General features: G+C 48.6%; 1 long non-coding RNA gene across 1 annotated transcript; it reads left to right on the forward strand.

Annotated features, from left to right (window-relative positions):
- Positions 1-14,906: 14,906 nt before the first annotated feature.
- Positions 14,907-23,068, forward strand: LOC309649235. Its single transcript, XR_014256988.1, has 2 exons — positions 14,907-15,349; positions 19,179-23,068. It is a non-coding gene; the product is annotated as an uncharacterized lncRNA (long non-coding RNA).

Genomic DNA, 23,068 nt, shown 5'->3' on the forward strand with positions numbered 1-23,068 from the left:
CTGTTTTATGGGTTGAGCGTAAGAGTGGCCTTACCCAGGGCCACTGGCCATTGGCGCCCACGGTACGTCCCGCAATATGCTAATAGGTGTTATGCACAGAAATACATAAACATAAGATTTCCACAGTCGAAGCTCTGGGAAACACTGATTACACAGTTCAACTAGCTTTTTTACTGCAGGATTTTTCAGAGCCTTTCATATGCTAACAAGCATTTGAAAAACCCAAGTAGAGAAATGCAACTTGTAGTTATTTCCTAAACGGATTCATCCACCAAACGCTTTTTTCTTGGAGTGTCTCAGGGGAATAGGGCTCCCACATAGACACGCTGACAGGCACTTATGAGTCCCGAGAGAGGACCCAGCAGAGCAGCTCAGATAAGACCCCAGAGACACACCGGGGCGTTGACTTCCCATCCCAGGGTCATTAGTTTTACGACCCTGAGAAGAGTGAGAATCTCTCTAAGCCTCAGTTTTCTCATCTATAACATGGAGTTAAGAGTAGCACTTACATCATGTGGTTTTGTGAGTATTCGTGCATTTAGTTATTCATTGGCTATATCTTTCTTCCCAACTACTATACTGAAGGCACCGTTCTTGGTGCTGGAAATAGAGCAGTGAACAAAACAAGGTCCCTGCCCTCATGTGGGGGAGACAGGTAATAGACAAATAAACAAATAGATTTGTAATAACATGGCTAGGTTTGTGGAGTGCTATTAAAAAGGAAGGCAGGCTTTGTTATACAGCAGAAACTAACACAGCATTGTAAAGCAATTATACTCCAACAAAGATGCTAAAAAAAAAAAAAAAATGAAGGCAGGGAAGATGACAGAGCATGACACAGGTGGTACTTTAGATGGGGTGAGGGTCTCTCCAAGAAGACACTTGAGAAGCCTGATGAAGTGAAGGAGTGAGCTGGGCAGAGCCTGGGGAGAAGAAGCGGTGCAAAGGCCCTGTGGCAGGCCCTTCTTGGCCAGTTCCGGGAGCAGTAAGGAGTGTGGTGAACAGGCGAAGGGAGAGGAGGGGATGCTGTTGAAGCAGGAGCCAGGGGTCATGCCATACCAGCCTTGTAGGACATGGTAGGGGCCTGACAGCAAGTGTGACGGGCGCCCTTGGAGTGTCTGGAGCAGAGGAGGGGCAGGATGTGATTTACACTTTGAAGGATCTCTCTGGCTGCTTATGGAGAATTAAGCGAGATGATGGTTGTGAAGTGCTCAGCACAGCGCTTGGCACACAGCAGCATTTCCAACTATTGGCGATTTCTATCGTAAAAAGATGGGCCTGTCTGCCTTCATATGAAATTTTCCTGCAAGGTGAGAATCAAAATGACAAGTGTCTAAAGCCCATCCGTACACCATGGCACTGGGCCAGGAACACGACAGGAGAACCAAGACACCATCACCTGCCAGCAACTTACCGAGGGAGAAGGCGGCATGGTGCCAGGTGCTAGGAGGGGGCACAGAGGCAGCCCTGCATGCTCGGGACACCTGGCACAGACTGCCCACCTCACACAGGTCACATCCCAAGAGGCAACGTTAGATGGCAGCGATTCTCAGGCTAGCACCCCCATTCCGACCTCACCTCCTATTCTCACCCCCTCCCTCGCTCTCCACAATCCCCAAAACTAATTATCCCACAAAATGGCGTGAAGAATGGTAGCAAGAAATACTGCTGCAAACAGGACCAATAACATTGATTGAAAGCACTTTATTTCTCTCAAATACTGGTGCTTGAGGAAAAGCCAGTTTAATTAGAGGAAGGCAAGGGATAGGCAGTGACTTGGTGGAAATCCCAGAGGAGACTCTGGGGAGCTTTGGAGTTTTGGGCCCAATAACTCATGTAAGCAGACGTTCACGGAGAGCCTTCCACAAGTCAGGGCCAGAAGCTCATGGCCGTTGGGTCTAATTTCCCTCCAGAACTGAGAGCTCTCCTGTCCTGTGCCAGGTGGATTTCAACAGTACCCTTGACACGTGTTAGCCAGATGAGGGTTACTTTTTGACTGACAGGTGTAGTGCAGAAAAGGAGAGTGGGAAGGAGAGAAGGGCCCTGAACTAAGCCAGCAGGAACCAGAGACCGGAGCAGGAGGTCAGAGGTGAAGACAGCAGTGAAAGCGGGGAAATGGTGACAAGTGTTGACGCTGTACTTGCCTCCCTTGAGGGAGAGGAAAGCTGGGGAGAAGACGTGCTGGGCAAACCTTTCCCACCTTCTCCATGGCCAGAGGGAGTGAGGCGGGTGGGCGTTTGTAGGAGAGGGCTGCCTCGTGTCTGGGCCGGGCCCCTGCTTCTCTGCATTAGTGCTGTGGTGCCAGTGTCACCATTTTGCAGGACCGTTTATACAGCCGTGTGTGTGTGTGTGTGTGTGTGTGTGGTGAGCAAGGGCCACTCACTCGGGCATAGGAAAAGCCTATGGCGTAGGAAAGCCCTGGGATGGAGGTGCAGGCCCAGGTAGCCCTGACCTGGCACAGTCCCTGAGGTCACTCACCCTCCTACATGGGATAAGTTTGGCTCCTAGAGGGTCCGAGGCCCTTTCCAGCTCTACCATGAGGCTCTGCAAATTAGAAAGCGAGTACATGTCCAGGGGCCATACTGCTCCTGCCTGAGAGTGACACGTGTGATCGCTTTATCAGTGGTTCATTAGTAGATAATGATTAAATAAGAGCTGACTCTGACTCACTGAAGAAAGAAATAAGCAATCAGGGACTTCGTTGGTGGTCCAGTGGTTAGGACTCCACGCTTCCACGGCAGGGGGCACGGCTTCAATCCCCAGTTGGGGAACTAGGATCCCGCAAGCCACGCAGTGTGGCCAAAAAAAGAAATAAGCAATCAAACCATGGAAACTGGAGCATCCAGGCCAGAAGTTCTCAACCTGGGGTCACAGCTCCCCAAGCAGTTGATGAACAGAATTCAGAGGATCCGTGAACTTGGGTAGAAAAAATAATTGCATCCTATTGTCACTAACTGCTAACTGAATTTTAACACCTTCTTCTCTTCTAACTGTAGGCCACAAACACAGAAGTATTAATAGTACCTGTGTTCTTGTCACCAAGAGAAAGCACAGATCTTTTAATACCATACGGCTATTGTTGCCTATGGCTCAAAATATTTCTGCTCATCACTACATTGAAATCATGGTAGTTGTTAGTCTAGACTGTGTTATTTGATACATTAATAAGGAAGCACATATATTACCACATCACAAATTTGTTTTTCATGTAAATCATTTTTAAAAATTTATTTATTTATTTATCTATTTTTGGCTGTGTTGGGTCTTCGTTTCTGTGCGAGGGCTTTCTCTAGTTGCGGCGAGCGGGGGCCACTCTTCATCGCGGTGCGCGGGCCTCTCACTATCGCGGCCTCTCTTGTTGCGGAGCACAGGCTCCAGACGCGCAGGCTCAGTAGTTGTGGCTCACGGGCCTAGTTGCTCCACGGCATGTGGGATCTTCCCAGACCAGGGCTCGAACCCGTGTCCTCTGCATTGGCAGGCAGATTCTCAACCACTGCGCCACCAGGGAAGCCCTAATGTAAATATTTATAACTGTTTCAATATAATTCTTTCTAATCTTACATATTTTATTTTATACATTTTAAAACACTATTCTAAGTGGGAGTCACGGGCTTCCAAGGCACCCATAGTACAAAAATACCTAAAAACTCCTGAAGCAGAGTGAGGACACTTAGAGAAGAGACTAGGTTTAGTGAGGTGCAGGGTCATAAGTTCAGGCTAGCCGAACTTAGCTAGAACCTTAGGCTGGACACATTTGGGGAAAAAGTTGTCAAAAAGAAGCAGAAGCACCGAAGCAGCCATTTAGAGCAGGCAGAGTGCAGTGCCTGGGGTCACACAGAACAACAGGACTAATGCTGTTAGTGGCTGTTCCCACAAGAAGGGGTCACAGGGCGAACTGGCTCCTGATCTGGATCCAGGTAGACTCCATCCTAGGCCCCTGAGTCTCCCTAACCCACAGACAACTTGTACCCCATCTACCTCATCTTCAGAACTCGCTGCATTTTTAAAAACCAAGGACCAGGTTCCCATCAGTCCTTGAATCTTGAGTCCCCACCAAGTTACTTCCATCCCAACTGTCTAACTGTGGTGCCAATGACTGATCACGAGACCTCTTTATTCTACAACTGGAAGACATAGTTAAACAGAAGACATGATTACAATGTATCAGAGACTATCAAGTACCTAAGAAGAAACACCCCACAACCTGGGCCCGTCACCCGTGGTCACCCTGACACCGTCCACGTCACAAGCTCTCGCTCACAGCCGCTGCCCTTGAACTTACCCTTGAACACTGCCCTGGTCTCTCCTTCAGCTTTCACCTTGTTCCTCTCCTTCCCCACACAGTGAGCTTCTAGGTAGATAGACCACATTCCTCTCCTCCTTTCCCCTCCTTAGCCCTCTCCAGCCTCACTTCTCTTCCCACCCCACCAGTGAAGCCACTTCCTCTAAGCTTCCCTTGACCTCTAAATGCCAAATACACAGCATAAATTAACACCATATTGTTAAATCAACTACACTTCCATACAATTTTTTAATTAAAAGATTAAAAATAGGGACTTCCCTGGTGGTCCAGTGGTTAAGACTCCATGCTCACTGCCGAGGGTCCAGGTTCAATCCCTGGCTGGGGATCTAAGATCCCACAAGCCACGAGGTGCGGCCAAAATTAATTAATTAATTCAATAAAATACTTTTTTAAAAAATAAATAAGGACTTTGCCGGCGGTCCAGCGGTTAAGACTCCGCACTCCCAATCCAGGGGGTGCGGGTTTGATCCTTGGTCAAGGAACTAAGATCCTGCATACTACACGGCCAAAAATAAAAAAAGATAAAAAATAAAATAAAAATAAAAATAATAAAAAATAAAAAGCAAAAAAAATGCCAAATACAAAGTGCCATTTTCAATCCACATCTCGCACACTTACAGGTGTTGACACAGGCACCTACTCTTTCTTTAAATCCTTCTCTTACTTTTCATGACATCGTTTTCTCCAGGTCCCCCCACCCTTCTCAATCTCCTCCAGAGGTGCCCTGGGGCTGCACTCCCACTAGCCCCCTGTCCCTCCACCCGCACCCAAGGGAGCTTCACAGCCACCTACGTGCTGATGACCCCCGACTTTTCCCCACCCCGGCCACCCCAGCTCCTGCTTGTCTAGCCAGCAGCCCATTGGATGTCCCACGCTGATACTCAGGCACCCCACTTTCACATACTCCTGTCCTCCAGCATCCTTTATCAATCACTCTCACGCCTAAACCCACTCATATTGCTCAGGGTTCTTAGTTGCAAATAACAGAATCAGTCCGTCTGGCTTACGTAAAAGGGAATTTAATAAAGATTAGTAAGTAGTTCACTGAATGGCTTGGGGTCTGGAGAAACAGGATGGAGCTTCACGTCCAGGAACAGTGCCCAGATCCACACCACAGAATCGGCTAACAAGGAAAGCGTCTCCCCCGGGGCAGATCTGCTGACATCCAGGTCCCACGCAGAGCCACTTTCTTCCTGCTGCTTCGTTCCTACAGAAGGGAAGGCACGCGTGGGCTGGTTACAGGGCGCAGGTCCCACACGTGCCCTCTGCAAGGACCCTGGGAAGTAATCAACTCATAACTGAACACAGGGAAGATGTTCAAAGCTCTCGGGCAGCTACAAAGCATGGGTGCCCGCCGCCCCATCCTTCCTGCTGTGTTCCCTTCTCCAATGGTGACACCGCAACACACTCAGTGGCCCAACCTGGGAGTTTCCTAGATTCCTGAATTTCCCTGCTTTCATCAGTCATGTCATCCTGTCACTCAGCCCTCCCCTGGACCTCAGACTCTACCACCAGTTCCGTCTTCACCACCAGCGTCTCCTAACGTCTTCCTGACTGGCCCCCTCCTTCCAGGCTTCCCCATCTTCCACACAGCCCAGAGGTCTGGTCTTCACTCTCAGAGATTCAGAGTTCTCCAAGGAGTCTTCACCAACCTCAGGATCAAGCCCAAACTCCTCGGGCCGGCAGCCAAGGGTATGAATGGCCCAGCCCTGCTCCCCCTCCAGCTTCATCTCCATCACCCCCACCCTCACACATTCCCCTTTCCAGCAACACAAAACTGCTCACAGCTCCTCCCTGGGCCAATCTGCTTGGTTCCTCCATACCTTCCACATGCTGGTCCCCTTCCTTCTTGTCTGGGTGCACAAGCCCTAGGTTTCCATCCCGGTCCAGCCACTTACTGATGGGTATAAACTTGCACAAGTTATCACACCTCTCTCAACCTCAGTTTTCTCTTCTGAAAAATGAGAATGATACCCTCCTCCCAGGTGCGTTGTGAAAAGTACATGACACAACTGGGCAGAGTGCTTAGACACTATTGCAGGTTGAAAGGTGGCCCCCAAAAGACATGACCCCATCCCACTCCAACCTGTGAATGTGACCTTATTTGGAAAAAGGGTCTTTGCAAATGTAAGTAAGTAAAGGATCTTGACATGAGATCATCCTGGGTTAACCAGTGAGTTCTAAGTCCAATGGCAAGTGTCCTTATCAGGGAGAAAAGAGGAGAAGGCCATGTGAAGATGGAGTTATGCTATCACAAGCCAAGGAATGCTAGGAGCTACCAGCAGCTAAAAGAGGCAAGGAAAGATTCTCCCCCAGAGCCTCTGAGGGCAAATGGCCCTGCCAACACCTTGATTTCAGACTTCTGGCCTCCAGGACTGTGACAGAATACATTCCTGTTGTTTTAAGCCATCAGGTTTGGGGCAACTTGTTAGGCAGCCGTAGGAAACTAGCACAGACGCTCATGCAAAGGCTATCCATCTCTTCCTGTTACTCATCTCTTCCAACGGGGGTCCCATCAGGGATGCTCCTGGAATGGGGACCCACACGGCCAGGTTCTGGCCACCCGACAGCAAATCAAAGCACCCCATTTCCTCTACAAGCAATCGCCACAGAGATGGCCTCTCTGAAGAGCAAATTTGAATAGAGACATTGCTCTGCCCTTACCTCAGGAAGCGAACAGGCTTCTCAGACGGTCCAGAGCAAGTGAACCCAGGGGACCGAAACAAACAGATAGTCCACCAGCTTCACCGCTCAGGGGCCGGGAAGGATGACTAGTTCTCATTTATCTTGGCTTCTTGAAGATGCCCCAGGAATTTATAGCTTATGTTTGTTTGTTTATTTCTTTTTCTTTTTTTTTAATTTATTTATCTTATTTATTTATTTTTGGCTGGGTTGGGTCATCATTGCTGCACGCGGGCTTTCTCCAGTTGCAGTGAGCAGGGGCTACTCTTCATTGCAGTGTGCGGGCCTCTCATTGTGGTGGCTTCTCTTGTTGCGGAGCACGGGCTCCAGGTGCACAGGCTTCAGTATTTGCGGCATGTGGGCTTCAGTAGTTGTGGCTCGCGGGCTCCAGAGTGCAGGCTCAGTAGTTGTGGTGCACAGGCTTAACTGCTCCGTGGCATGTGGGATCTTCCCGGACCAGGGCTCGAACCCGTGTACCCTGCATTGGCAGGCGGATTCCTAACCACTGTGCCACCAGGGAAGTCCCTGTTTGTTTATTTCTTAACCTCTTCTAAGAAAAAGGAACACTTTTTTCCCTATGGAAATCTGAGGGCCCTGTGGCATCTGATTATTTTGACTAAACTCCTCCATCACGATTCCTCAGGGTCTACATAGGAGCTTAAAGTCCCAGGCATTGTAAGGACACTGGTGTCACTGCCCAGAGTTACGATAGGCCCGGGCTGGCCGACGGCGTCCGGGAGAAGCCAGCTATGGGAGGGAGAGGCCTTTCGTTCCACTCTCGCCAGCATCCACTGTAGGTACCACTTGGCATTTTCACTCTCAACTCTGAGTCCCAAGGCAACCTAGTGTCTCCCTACCTCCTCACTCCACAGAGAAGGAGCTCAGCTCAGAAGGGTTATGGAATCTCCTGAAGCCACATCGCAAGACAGCAGCAGAGCCCAAACTCTCCACCCAGCTATGGCAGAGGAAGAAGAGAAGGAGGTGTAGAACGAAGAAGCCTGGTTTTGGATCCTGGCTCCGCCACTTACATTAGCCAGGATTCCCTCACTCCTCCCCTCCCGTGTTTCTGAGACACCCAAAGGGAGAGGGCGTGCTAACACACTTGCCAACTGTGATGTCTTTCCCAGAAGTGGGACATCGGTCCTCAGCCCAGAGGGAGCCCCCATCATTTAGGTCTAAAGTCGAAAATGACAGTAACATGACCATCTTCTCAAGTCTTGGGGTTGGGACTCTTGTTAAAGAAAATCTGTGTTGATTTGGCAGAAGCCTGGAAAGGAGGCAGCCAGGCCCGCCCATCATAAGCAGTGCTTGTACCACCTCAGTGCCTGGCCAACATCAGACCCAGGATGCGGGCTCACTTGGGAACTTCCAGACTGGCAGATCAGCCAGTAAGGACTGAAGAAGGAACACAGAGGAGATAATAAACTCCACTGTCTCCTCCCAGCCCCACCACATTATTCCATCCCATGCCCCCTCCCCTCGCCCACTCTGGGGCTCTCCCACCCACCCACAAAGCCAAGCTTATTGCTGTCCAGTCCAGCCCCTTCCCTGCTCCATGGAGGTTCATATTCGAGGGACTCTGGGGGACAAGAGGGACAGGACAGCAAGGGGCCTTGAGCCCAGAGCCTTGCTCCACAGTCTGGACTTGGGGAGAATGCCTGGGGGCCCTTCTCTCTTAGACTGTGTTCCCAAACTGTGGGGATCCAAGTTGAGTTTGAAGGTTAGATGATGGGCAAGACAGTTTCCTACCCCACTTGCCTTACAGCCCTTGGGTCCCACCCAGAAGTGCCGCCTGCTAATCTCCTGACCACCTGTCTCCCCAGGCAGCCCATGAGTTGTCTTCTCTCCCACCACCCTCACCCCTCAGCTTCCAGACCCTCTAGCCCTAGATGGCAGAGTCCCAGAACCCGTGCTGGCTCCCCGTCTCACCACAGGCCCATTTGTAGCCAGAGGGGGTGGGTGGGCTATTTTAGGGCAGGTCTTGAAATGGCAACCAAGCAACCAAGTGAGGGAGAGGTGAGGGGGTTTTAGATGCTTAGCCTGGAAAAGCAGGCAGGAAGGTGACCTCAGCAGTGCTCCATTACTGAGCCGTCTACAGTATCACCTGATTTAATTCTTACCACGGTCCTGAGGAGGTATCATTACCCACCTCATAGCTGAGAAAATGGAAGCTTGGTAATCATCCAAGTCAAACAGATGGTAAGTCACAGGGCTGGAATCTGACCCCAAGTCTGACTTTAAACGCCTGCTCCTGACCACCATGCTACACGGCCTCTTACGTAGGAGAAAGGCTGCTAGAAGGAAGGTGGCTGAAGCTTGCTCTGCGTTGCTTCAGAGGGCGAAAGTGGGATGACAGTGTGGAAGTTACTGGGAGAAGGTTTGAGCCCAGGACAAGGAAGACGATTCCAGCAGGTAGAGATATGAGCTGCACAGAGGCAGGGAGCCTCTTGTTTCCAGATGTGTTCAAAACAGGAGCACGGCTTACTGTCTGGGAGAGAGGCAGAGACAATTCTTGCCTTTGGTAGCTTTTAAGATCCTAAGAGACTGAATATACAAATGGGCAGTGGCCAGACCATATATAAAAATAGAACTCTGACCCCCAATATCTGAAGCCACCAGCCCAGGAACTCACCCCTTAGCTAGAATAACTGGCCCAGGAAGCCGGTTAGAAGTCAGGCTTGTAGGAAGCGTGATTGCTGTCTCTAGCAATAGTCCAAGAAGCCCAACGATAACCTGCATAAATAATCAGCTCCAAATGCCCAGGACTGGATTAATAACGAACAGCTTCCCTAATTTTTGACCAACCAGAGAAAGTCAAATATACTCCCCTAGCCAATCACACAGGATGCCCCCCGTCGGCTCACCTACAGCTTCCCTCAGCCAGAGGTCTCCAAACAGGGCACACCTGAAGCCTTCTTTTTCCCACTATAGAGCTTTCCCACTCTTCTGCCTGCCTTTGAGTCCCTGCCAAAACCCAAGGCTGATGGCTGACTCCCTTGCAATAGTAAGCTCAGAATAAATAGCCTTTGCTTTTCTCCTTTGGACTTTGTTCATTTCCATAGTCCTTGCAAATGCTAAGGGTCAAATGTGTGAGTGTGTGTATGAGACAGGGAGAGAGATGTGTCTGTGATTTTATGTCTGTGTCCGATGGTGCATATTCAGTTACATACGCAGAAACTTCCTGTTATTCTTGCTTGGTGAGCCCTGCCCCTAGGCCCAGCTCATTGATTTTCTTGACCTTGGACAAGTCCCTCATAGCAGGCTCTGTTGGGGCCTCATGACGGATGTCACATCTCCTGGGCTCGTCTCTGATTGCAGGGTCAGCTGAGATGGAAAGTTCCACACGAGCTCAGATTTACCTGTGCTGACAGGGTCGGCCTCTGGAAGACCACTTCTTCCCATCTGAGACCCCAACATCTCTGACCTGCAGGAGCTCAGCCTGCAAGTACAGGGAGTTAATTTCCACCCAGACCCAGGAAGCCTTCAACCAAGAGGATGGGAGCCAGCCGATAAATGCTCCAACCAACCTAGAAGACCCTGGAAGAATCCAGGCCCCATCAGAGAGAACACATTTTTCATTAGCATTCCCTCCTTCCCCGCCTCCTTTCCCCCACTCCTCACTCCTATTTGTTAGAATCACCTCCCGAATAAACCACCAGCAACTACATGTTTTTCTCAGCCTCTGCTTCCGGGGAAACCCAAGCCAGGATGCCACTCACCATCTTCAGACTTCATCTGCATCCTCTACAAAATAGGAGTTTGCAGTCACTGTGCCTCAGGGACTCTCCTGGGGGAGGGGGAGCTCCCACGGCTAGTGAGGTCCAGCCAAGGGCCCATACCCTGTCCAGAAGAGCAGCTACCCTCAGCCGTCACATCCTGGGGTTCCATGTCAGTTCGCTTTTTCAAAGGACTTGTGCTTTGACTTGTTAAAAGACCACTGGGCAACTGGTCTTGAATATTCCCTCCAAGCCCTAGAGGCAGTTCTAGATAGGAGAGCCCAGTCCCCCAGGACACCCTCATCTGGGGGGCATTACTGAGGCCTCCTCTCTGTGGACATGCTCAGAGCCCTCTGCCTGTCTAGTCATCAGGTTACATCAGAAATACCGTATGCTAACACATATATATGGAATCTAAAAAAAAAAAAAAAAAAGGTTCTGAAGAACCTAGGGGCAAGACAGGAATAAAGATGCACATGTAGAGAATGAACTTCGGGGGAAGGGTAAGCTGGGACGAAGTGAGAGAGTGGCATGGACATATATACACTACCAAACGTAAAATAGATAGCTAGTAGGAAGCAGCCGCATAGCACAGGGAGATCAGCTCCGTGCTTTGTGACCACCTAGAGGGGTGGGATAGGGAGGGTGGGAGGGAGATGCAAGAGGGAGGGGATATGGGGATATATGTATACATATAGCTGATTCACTTACTTTGTTATACAGCAGAAACTAACACACCACTGTAAAGGAATTATACTCCAATAAAGATGTTAAAAAAAAAAAAAAAAAGAAGCGTGGGGTTAGTATGTGCCCTTGGCTGGATAGTTCCAAAAAATTTCTGAACATTCCTATCTGGGATGGATTTCTTCTTCCCATAAGAGTATCCCCCAGGCACCAGAAATCTCTCTGGTTCATTAACTGGTTGGTTCCCCTTTAAATGTCAAAGCCACCCCTCTATGGGAGCCTAGCAATGTCTTTGAAGTGGCAGCAGCCATAAACAGGCTGGTGCTGCCTAGCTAACAGCAGGGCAGGGAGGTCTGGGAGACACTTGGGCCACTTCAGCCTGCTTGCACTCTAACTACTCCCAGCTCAGCAAGAGGATGGCCCAGAGATGGAGGACAAGAAGGGCAATTGCTCACAGCCAGAGGCCCAGAAACAGGGAAACCTGTGGTGGGCCAGACCCCCTTTCCTGGGCAGCTGGAGAGATTTCCTCCCCTTTGTGCAGGTCAGAGCAGGGTTCTCTGGAGAGGAAAACCCGGCGATCAGTACTCCCAGCCAGTTCCCATCTGGTCCAGTCCACACAAGCGACTCCCTAGGCATAGATGGAGCTTGAGCCAAAGAAAACTCAGGGTCAGGAGGAAGGTGGGTAGAAAGCCCCTGAGTGGCTACAGCCCCTAACCCTGCCCCTGAGTTCTCGGAAGGGGTCTCCTCTGGTCCTTGGTTTTCCATCCATGGAATGAGGTGGACGTCCCTCTGAAAGTCACAGACTGTTAGGATAGCAGCAGCTCAGAGGGCTTCCTTCACTTTGACAAGAGGCAGGGGACTTGCTGGGCTGGACTGTGGTGGAACCTACAGTGAGGGCCGGGACTCCCGCCCCTGCCCGGCATGCCTCCGCCTCCCAGCATGGACCCTCCTGAGTCTGACTCTGCCGGCCAGCTTTCTTCTTGCCAGACTCCTGCTCAGCCTCTGCCTGTTCAGCCGGCACTCCCAGATCACTACCAAAAACCGGTTTCATGGCCCCTCTTGTTAACTCAAGGCATCTGCTCTAGCCTCTCAGCACCTAGCCTCTCAGGTAGGTAGGTGACACCCAAACCAAGGGACAGCACTATTACAAACAGACCTCCTTAAGAAGCTATTTCTATGTGAAAAATGAATGGTGCTCTTATTTCACAATGTATACAAACATCAAATCATTACATGGTACACTTGAAACTAATATAATGTTATATGTCAATTATACCTTGAGAAAAAGAAGAAAGAAAAAAGAAAGAAAGAAGGAAAATGATCAGTGCTCTAGAGCAGTTTTTCAAACTGTTTTACCATGATCTACCTTAAGAAATAAATTATAGCCCAGCTCCCACAAGTATGGATGTATGTTTATATAAAATTGAAAGCTTTCATTCAGTAATACTCATTCTTGTCACATGCAATGCACTCTGATATCTTCTGATACTCTAGTCTGTTTCATCCTTTAATGCTTGTTGCAACTCTCTAGTCAGGGATCAGCAAACTTTTTCTGTAAAGGTCCAGTTAGTAACTGTTTTAGGCTTTGAGGACCATATAATCTCTGCTGCAGCTATTCAAGGTTTCCATTGTGGTGGGAAAGCTGCCATAGACAACAGGAAAGAAATGGGCCCTGCTGTGCTCCAATAAAACTTTATTTACAAAAATAGGTGGTGGGCTGAATTTGGCCTGTGGGCCATAATCTAACCTGATTTCATGACCACCAATGGGTTAAACCATAGTTTGAAAAACACTGCTCTAGGAGACCATTTCCCACATCTTTCCTCCTAACAGAAACCAAATTTCGTTCAGTGTGTACCTCTTCTCCATGTAGCACAACCCCCAGGGAGCTTATAAACTGTGACTCAGGAAAGTGACGGTTACTCCTTGTACCAGCACTGGGTATTCATAGGTCAAATCAGCCCATCACATCACTCACCCGGTAACCACTGTGGCTCCAGGGTGGATGCAGGACTTAAGTTGGCCCAATCAGCCTAAAGAGAAGGACGGAAAGTCTGTCCTTGGAGAGTGTTTTCCTTCTCCCAGATGATACCCAGGAGCATGGTGCCTGTTTCTCCCGTCACTGGGATTGGAGGATTGGGCCTATCAGGGTAACCAGTCTGAGGAAAAACCCAGTGCTGGGGATGACAGAGCGGAAAGATGAAAAGAATCCGGATCCCTGATTTGACCACATGTTAAGCTGCTTTAAGTCAGTGCTTTCTATTTCTTGTGGCCAAAAGTACCCTGACACCAGGGCTGCCCGTCAGGGGGCTTGGGCCCCCATCCACAGATGGAACCTTGTTCCATTCCAAACAGGTTCAAGCTTCTGGCGAAAGACCCATCCTCACTCTAAGCAGCTGAGGCCTCAAGCCTCCACATCCAAGGACCAGTGCCCCTCTCCCCCAGGGGGACCCGAGCTACAGAAACCAGTGGCCTTCAGGGCGTTGTAGGCTCTGAGTCTTCCCTTACACATGCTGGGAAGAGTAGGTTGGCACACTCTGAAATCAGGACCAACTCACTTCAATTTTTTATTTGAAAAAATAAAAAGGCCTCCCATTAGCCTTCAGCTGATGAAAGACAGGTTCAGCAGGAAATTTACATCTATCAAACGGGCTATTATTGGGTAAGTAAACAAGGAGGCCATTAGATTGGGGTGGTTCTGATGCCTTGGTAGCTACATAAGGACCCCCAAGCCTAAGTCAGAATCAATGTACTCGAACCTGAGAAAATGACACTTAGGGACAACCAATCACAAACAGCCAACTGAGCTTTCCCAAGTAAGGCAACTGCTTCAGTTGCAGCCAAGCAAATAATTTCTTCATTTTGCTTCAGCATCTCCTCTATAAAAATTTTGCCCCTAGCTCCTGTCAGTGGTGTGCTCTTAACCACCTTTGGTTTTGTGCTGCCTGATTCGGATGGATATATGTTCAAATACGCTCGAAAATTTTTAATGTGCCTCAGTTTCTTTTTAACACGGAATAGAAACTCTTAATTTAAATGGGAGATATCGGACATTCAAGCTGACTCTCCCCTTTGACCCGGGAAAGAGTTTCTCATTCAGGCTGCTAAGAGCAAGGGTAAAACAGAGTATTTAGGGCTTCCCTGGTGGTGCAGTGGTTGAGAATCTGCCTGCTAATGCAGAGGACACGGGTTCGAGCCCTGGTCTGGGAAGATCCCACATGCCACGGAGCGACTAGGCCCATGAGCCACAATTGCTGAGCCTGCGCGTCTGGAGCCTGTGCCCCGCAACAAGAGAGGCCGCGATAGTGAGAGGCCCGCGCACCGCGATGAAGAGTGGCCCCGCTTGCCGCAACTAGAGAAAGCCCTCGCACAGAAACGAAGACCCAACACAGCCATAAGTAAAATAAATAAATAATTAAAATTAAAGAAAAAAAAAAAGTCAATTCTGGCTGACTCTAGAGTTCATAAAAAAAAAATAAAATAAACAGAAAAAAAAAAAACAGAGTATTTAACACCACTGAATTGTGCATTCAAAAGATAATTAAAATGATGTTTTATGTTACGTATATTTTACCACCAAAAAGAAAAAGGAGAAGCAGGGAAAAGAGATAAGTGAGGGGCTCTGAGGGCAACAGAGCAGGGGGGCAGTAGGGCAGGGAGACAGCATGTTGACATCCTACATAACCTCCTTAGAAAGGCAGCCATGAAATACTCCTGTGAGTCTGTTGACGTGCCTTCATTTCCAGGAAGGCCTGGGTGGGGACTGGCTCTGGGAACATTAGGCTGATGAGCTGGAAATACGGGGAAAGGCCTGGGGCTGAGTCAGTAGCAGCAACCAAAGCCAGACCCTTCCAGTAGGCCTCTTTCTCCCACACCCCAGTCTTCCACATCACACCCCGACCCCTACCAACACTGCCATGAACTGGGAGGCCAGGAGGAGCATCCTTTTTATTTATTTATGTATGTATGTATGTATGTATGTATTTTTATTGAAGTATAGTTGATTTACTATGTTGTGTTAGATTCAGGTATACAGCAAAGTGATTCAGATAGATAGATAGATGGATAGATAGATAGATAGAAACTCTTTTTTCATATTCTTTTCCATTATAGTTTATTGCATGCTATTGAATATAGTTCCCTGTGCTATGCAGTAGGCCCTTGATGAGTATCTATTTTATATACAGTAGTGTGTATCTGTTACTAATCCCAAACTCTTAATTTATCCCTTCTCCCTCTTTCCGCTTTAGTAACTATAAATTTGCTTTCTATGTCGGTGCCTCTATTTCTGTTTTGTGAATAAGTTCATTTGTATCATATTTTAGATTCCACATATAAGTGATATCATGTGATATTTGTCTTTCTCTTTCTGACTCACTTTACTTAGTATGATAATCTCTAGGTCCAGCCATGTTGCTGCAAATGGTATTATTTCATTCTTTTTTATGACTGAGTAGTATTCCATTGTATATGTATACCACATCTTCTTTATCCAGGAGGAACGATCTATTGGGCAATTACTGTCAGCAGGCGCCATGACAGGAAGGGCAGGGAGGATGGAGAGGACTAAGAAAAATGACAGGCTCACCAAAGCCCTTGACTTGTTTCCACCTCTAACTTGCAGGTTCCTACTAGGGCCAGGAGGAGGGAAGGAGGAAAAGGGTGCCCAGGTCCCAGCCATCTGAGGCAGGGGCTCTCTGGTTTTACTCAGATACTGATGCTTGTGAAGAACATCAGAAAAAAGGGAGGAAGGCACGATCTCCCCTCGCTCCACCCAACAGCCCAGCCTGGCAAATGCGGGTCTCTAAGGGGATGGGCTCTGGTGTGTGAGCAGCAAGGCTGAGCTCAGGAAGCAGCTCTTCTCTGTTCTTGGTATTTGGGAGGAGAGAGGAGACGAGGTTAATAACAGTTGTCCCTTTCATCAACTACATCCCCACTAAGCAGGAGAAGGAGACCTGTAATTCCCTATGTCCCCATAATGACCGGCTGTCTGCTCTTTCCTTCAGCTTCTACAGGCTGAACTGTAGGGGTTTCCCCTAAAAATGAAATTCCACCACAATATAACAAAACATTGGAGGTGGTCGAGATCTCTCAATGCTAGGCAAGTAGAGTCATGGAATTAAGGTGCCCTATTTCAGAAAGAAAGAAAAATAATGTTTCTGGTTCTGGGAAGGGCCCATGTGGGATTTCCAAAGAAAGTAGGAATTTAGAGATAGAGTCGAGGGAGGCCAGCAGCTAGGCAAGACTGCTGGGGGGCAAGATCCATCTTCCTGCCCCTGATGGATAGCACCTCCTCAGCATGTTGACGCAAACACACACACACACACACACACACACACACACACACACACACAGAGACTCACCCGAAGTGCTGCCCATCACTAACATTTTCAATTTGGGACCTGACAAGCCAGGCTTCCTGACAGCTGGCCCAGTATCCAATCTTCCTGACGGAGCTTCATCTCTGACTAGAGGCTCGGCAATTTGTCCAGAAACGTACTTTAGGTGTGGGAGGCAGGAGACCAGAAGGACCAGGAGATGCACAGAAAATAGGAGATGAGATAGGGGGACTCCCAGTCTGGTGTCTCATTCATGACAGTATGTGTTGAGCTCCTGCTGTGTGTCAGGCATTATCCCCAATAACCCCATGAAGTGTCTATTCTTGCGGGGAGCATGGTACAGGGTGGTGGAAAGGACGTAAGCTTGGGAATCAGCTCTTGGATTCAACTCCTGCTCTGCCGTACATCAGGTGGAGAAGCTGGTGGGCAAACAGACGGTCCATTCCAGGAAATGGACAGGCTATCATCAAAGCACTAGGTTCAGCGGCGGCCAGATGAACAGGCCCCTTGGAGGAGGGGGTGCTGGAGCCAGAGGCTGAGTGGAGTTCACTCAACAGACATGGAGAGAAGAAGCTCCAGCCAGAATAAGTCATGTTTATGACTGCAGAAAGACAGGCAGAGCCAGGTGCATTTGGGGGCAGTGCACAGGGCTATGGATTGGAAGTGGTGAGCTGCAGGAGTGAGGCTGGAGCCTGGGCAGGCACGCTGATACAGGAAGATTTCTTCTTGTGGATGATGAACAACTATTATATTTGAAGGAATCTTCAGCAAGGACGAGATGGATGAGCGGAGTCAAGTGTGGAGATGCTGTGTCAACCAGGAGGCTATGTCAATAGATGGGGTGAGAGTGGAGAGAGCCCAGCCTTAGGTGTCAGAGGTGGGGTGGGACCATGGGACAGACTTGAGAAACTTGTGGGTGTGAGAGTAGGGTGACGGGGCAGGAAGAGTAGCAGATGATAGAGGTTTGGAGAACTGTGTAGAAGTCGATGTAATTCACCAGTTCAGGGTGTGCAGGAGAAGGAACACAGATCTGTCAGGGTCCCCACAAGAAATGGGGAGGGACTCAAATTAGGATAGTGCAGGGAGAGTTTTCTCATAAAAGTGTGTGTAGGCTTGGTGTAGGGGAAAGACAAGGGCTAGTGCAGCAACTTGGGGCTGGTAATGGCAGAGGGGAGGAGTTCCAGGCCAGAAGACAAGGGAGAAGACAGTTGCATAGACCAGAAGGAGAGAGCCATGTAGAAGAGTTCTCTTGAGAGGTTCTGCGACCTTTTGGCCAAGGGACTGCCAACCCAGGTGACCTCACCGGGAGCATGCCAGAGGAATAAATGCCTAGTTCCATTTTCTTCCTTTCCTCCAGTGGTGTGAGGGCCCTACTAGCCAAAGCCAACTAGAGACCAGCCAGCACAGGAGCCCACGGATGCCATTCCCCAGGTCAGCCTCCAGGATGCAAAGCAAGGCAAAGAAGTGGGGGAGTGGACCTGAGGAGCAAAGAGCAGATTTGAGGGGTGCAGCGCTCTGCCTGAGAGCAAGCCCCGTCTCTGCTGCTCGTCACTGTGTGGCCTCGGCCAAGTCACTGAACCTCTCTGATCCTCACAGAGAGGTTGGGCCTGAATACTTAGGAGTCATCAGTGGAAAGGTAGACACCTTGGTGTGGCTGCCATTTCCTAGAGAATGTGTAGTAGGGGCAGAGAGACTGGGGACCTGGGGGAGGTTGAGGAAGGAGCCCAGGGAAGGAGCAACCAGAGAGTGGGCAACGTCCTCCTCTGGGCTCCTCAGCACTTATCCCTCAACCTCTCTCACTGGATTTTGTTGTCACTGTTTCCATGTGGCTCCCGTCAAAGTGTGAGCGCCTTTGTCCCCACCCCACAGCCCAACTAGGCTGACACCTGCTCAGTCCTCGTGGATTGAGTGACTAAGTCAAAACACTGAAGAATCTGCTTCTGAGAACTGGGGGACTGCTCAGTGGGCTCCAGCAGAAGGTAAAAGACAGCCTGGGGTTGGAGTCAGGATCTCAGGCTGAGGAATGACCCCAAGACCTTGCGTCCACTTGATGGACACCTACTAGGGATTGTGAGAAGGAAATCAAAATGGAGTCGGTTTTGGTAAGAGAGCTCCCTAAAACAGAGCCAGGAGGCCTCTGAGGAAGTGTGACTTATGCACGTCCCAGCCTGGGTGGAAGCTGACCTTTTGACCACTTAGTGTCCTGACAAAGACATCCAGAACTTCTGCCAGAAACTCAAGATGCTTATCAGACCCTTACCCTAAAACAACCCGTGATGGTCTATCCCTGAAGGACAATATTTCCTTTCTTGTGTCAGAAGGCAGCCTCATGGCTTTTGCCTTTATAAGCCCCTGATTGTTTGTTTTCCCCAGAACACTTTTTCAGTTTTACCCAAATCTGTCTCCCAAATTGCAATTCTTAAGACCCCAAATAAAGTTCTTTGTTCTTTGCAGCCTTGATATTGGTTATTGTGCAATAGGATTACCACGTGACCGGCACTGTGCTCAAGACTAGAGGCTCTGATCTGTGCTCGGAGAGATGGCCACCAGGGTAAGCGTGACAGTTCCCCACAACAGAGCCGTCTACGTGGCCTCACTGAGCGCAGACCGTTGTTAGTGGGATGGCGGGGGGAGGGTTAGGCAGGTTGGAAGGTGAGGGAAGTTGAAAAGCATCCTGGGAATGAGCAGAGCCTGATTTTGGAGGGAGGGGGGAGCGTGCAGGGGAATGTACAGAAATGAACTCAGTTTACTGTTTAGTTTAAAGGTTTTTTTAAATTTAGTTAAAAATTCAATGCAAGAAGGAGTGAGAGACCAGATTCAGTGGGTAAGCAGGCGGGAGCTCATGAAGGAACTGAGTGCCCAAACTTGGACTTTTAATCAAGTTCAAGGCAATGGGGACCCCTGAAGTGTTTTGAGAGGAGAAGAACATAGTCAGGTGTGCTCTGGAGTGGACTGCTGCAGAGGGAAGCTTAGTAAGCGTCATCCAGATGGTCCTTATAATAATAAGTACTGTGAAAAGCTTCTTTGAGTGCAGCTTTTGTACTTGCAAATGCTAGCAAGGTCCCAACCCACCTGGCTGGGATGCAAAGTCCAGGTCCCTGGTGAAGGCAAAAACACGGAAAAGAAAAAATGAAACAGTTCATCTTCTCCTACCGGGAACCCATCCACCTGGAAGAGCTAATATAAGCGCAAGACCCAACACAGCCCTCCTGCCCGCTCTGTGCTCTGCCATTAAAAACCCAAAAGGCTGCGGTCTGTGAGTTGCCGTGAGGAAGCAAATGGTTGTTTACCAGTCCCTGGAAAAGAGTGAGCGCCACAATCCCTCACACGGGATGAGCCATGGAAACACGTGGAAAGTAAAAACTCAGGATGGTCTGAACACGGCGATGATGGAGCATCAGAGCAGACAGCTGCAGGAGCCACCTGCCCACGCAGCCCGTCAGGACACAGAGGCAGGGCCTCACAGAAAGGAAGCAGGTATCATTTCCAGCCGGTGCTGACTGAACAAGACAATAAGTGGAAGCTGCTCTATATTGGGTCATAAATCTGAGCTGGCCAATTTCCCACTGAAATAAGTCAGCTGCATCCTCCTGGAGAGCCCCGGGGGGCCCCTGGCCCAGTTCAGGCCCTGCATTACTCTCTTCTTCTCATTAAAGAATAATCCTTCGATTTCTGAAGCCGCAGAGAGTATGTGGGTGATTGTTTTAATATTATTCTTCAACCCATGTTGAAATATTTCATTAAATAAAAGCAGTTAAATTAAAAACAAATAATTCTCTTGGTGGCATATTGGCGACCCTCTTCAGCCGAGGGACATTTTCTACTTCCCTCTATTTTTTTTCTCATGTAAGAGTTAGCGACTGAACATAACTTTTCTTGAGAACATCTTGAGATCAGCAGGGTATGCAGCGGCACAGTTGAATCCTTTAAAGTAGGGGTTCTTGGGAAGCACAGCCAGCCAGGGGTCACTACTCGACCCGAGGGCATGGGCCAGCTGCAAATCACCAGGGACAGAGCTCTGCCCCTTGCCTACCCTCAGGAAGAAGGAAACCCCAGCCCCGCTTCAAGCTGCCCTGCCTAGAGATGGAAAAAGTCCTAGTGCTGGATTAGGAACAGGCAGGAACAGAGGCTACCTGTGGCAACATGAGAAGAGTCATATCAAGTCTTAGATCAGAAAATGGTAGGAGCAGAAAAAGACGCATGGCTCTGCTTAACCCAACCTCCTCCATCGTCCTCCACCTTTCTGTGTTAGTTTCTGATGTACAGCAAAGTGTATACATATTCTTTTTCATATCCTTTTCCATTATGGTTTACTACAGGATAGTGACTATAGTTCCCTGTGCTATACAGTAGGACCCTGTTGTTTATCTATTTTATATATAGTAGTGTGCATCTGTTAATACCAAACTCCTAATTTATCCCTCCCCACTCTTTCCCTTTTGATAACCATAAATTTGTTTTCTACGTCTGTGCATCTGTTTCTGTTTTGTAAGTAAGTTCATTTGTATCATATTTTAGATTCCACGTATAAGTGATATCATGTGATATTTGTCTTTCTCTTTCTGATTTTCTTCACTTAGTATGATCATCTCTAGGTCCATTCATGTCACCTCAAATGGCATTATTTCATTCTTTTTTTAATGGCTAATAGTCCATTGTATATATATCTAACATCTTCTTTATCCATTCATCTGTTGATGGACATTTAGGTTGCTTCCATATCCTGGTATTGTAAATAGTGCTGTTATGAACATTGGGGTACATGTACCTTTTTGAATTAGACTTTTCTCCGGATACATGCCCAGGAGTGGGATTGCTGTATCATATGGCAAATCTATTTTTAGTTTTTTAAGGAACCTCCATACTCTGCCCTCATTCTTATTGGGAAAAACAAACAAACAAAGAAGGAAATCCTGCCTATGATTATAAACTAATTCAGGAAAGTCAAATGATTTCATTCCATATGCCAATGCCGATTGATTATAATGGCTGCCTAGAGGAATGTGTTGAAACTGGGTCTGAAGTCGTCTCTGAGCTCCGTGGGAGAGAGCGCCAGCACTGATTGGTGATGTCTGTCATGCGTACAGGATGGGAAACTGTTGGCACACGTGCCATGTATTTTCTAATCACGCGACTCTATTCAGAAATAATCCATTTATACTGGATTTATCCTGGAAAATATCAATGAGGTAACAGCCGAAGGCTCAGGATCAAGGGAGTTTCAACTCCTAGTAGGAGGCCCCAGTTGTGTTTTTGTCTCTAATCACAGAAATGAATTCTAGCAGTGCATTTAGCCTCCCGGTTCAGGTCAACAGGTTGGAATTACAGTTCTTCCTCTGAGAGCTATAGATTGTTGGTGCTATGATTCATCAACGTTTTCCCCAGTTCTAGTGGTTCATGAAATAAACTGCTTAAAACAAACAAACAAACAAACAAAAAACACCTTTTGGCAAAGAGGTCAGGGCTGAGCCTTGGAAAGGCTGCCCAGGAACCTTGCCTCCTGGACTGCCGGTCCTTTCTAGGGAGGTGGCCCCCTGGGTGGCCATCCTGGGCGGAGGCCAGGTGACACATACACATGGGCCAAGACGATTCCCGTAGGCTCAGAGGATTCACCACAAAGTGAAATACTCCTCTTTTCCCTCAGTTAGTGGTTCATTTCAGCTGAAAAGAAGACCTAGCGTGTTCAGGTCTCAAGGTCAACAGTTCCTACCATGTCCATGCAACAGTCCTTTGAGAATTCTTTCCCCAAGGCCAACAACTAATTCCCTTTAGGAAACAGGACTGGAGTGGCTGGAAGGGGTCAGCCATCCTAACAGGGCTGTGCCCCATTCTCTGCTCTTGCTGTTCTGGTTCCAAATCCAGTGTGGACGGAGGCGAGTGCACACAGCCTTGGAGCATCCTTGTGGGAAAGGCGCTCTCTCTCTCTCTCTCTCTCATAGGATTTGAACAAGATAACAGGCCCATCCTGAATGCAGTTCGATAGATTTACAGACAAAAGGAGCATGTGTCACTTGCAAAGCAAGCCCCTCAGTACCAACAAGCTCAATCTGCTGGAAAAGGCTCAGTGTCCCCCTGGGGTGCAGCCCAGAGAGGAGGCATGTGACTGGACACAGAAGAAAACAAAGTTGGGCAGCACATGCCTTGGATGAGTTAATGAGCCCAGGACTGAAGATCGTTTATTGATGTGGTGAAATGTTAACACTATATGGCTAAGTGGAAAAAGCTGGAAACAAAAAAGAATATACAATGTAATCCCCATTTTACGTGTGTGTGTGTGTGTGTGTGTGTGTGTGTGTGTGTGTGTGAATGCATGGACACACACAAAGAACAAGATGGAAAAGAAA

This window comes from Balaenoptera physalus (genome assembly GCF_965194825.1).
Source record: "Balaenoptera physalus genome assembly, chromosome: 1".
In the NCBI taxonomy this organism is placed as follows: Eukaryota; Metazoa; Chordata; class Mammalia; order Artiodactyla; family Balaenopteridae; genus Balaenoptera; species Balaenoptera physalus.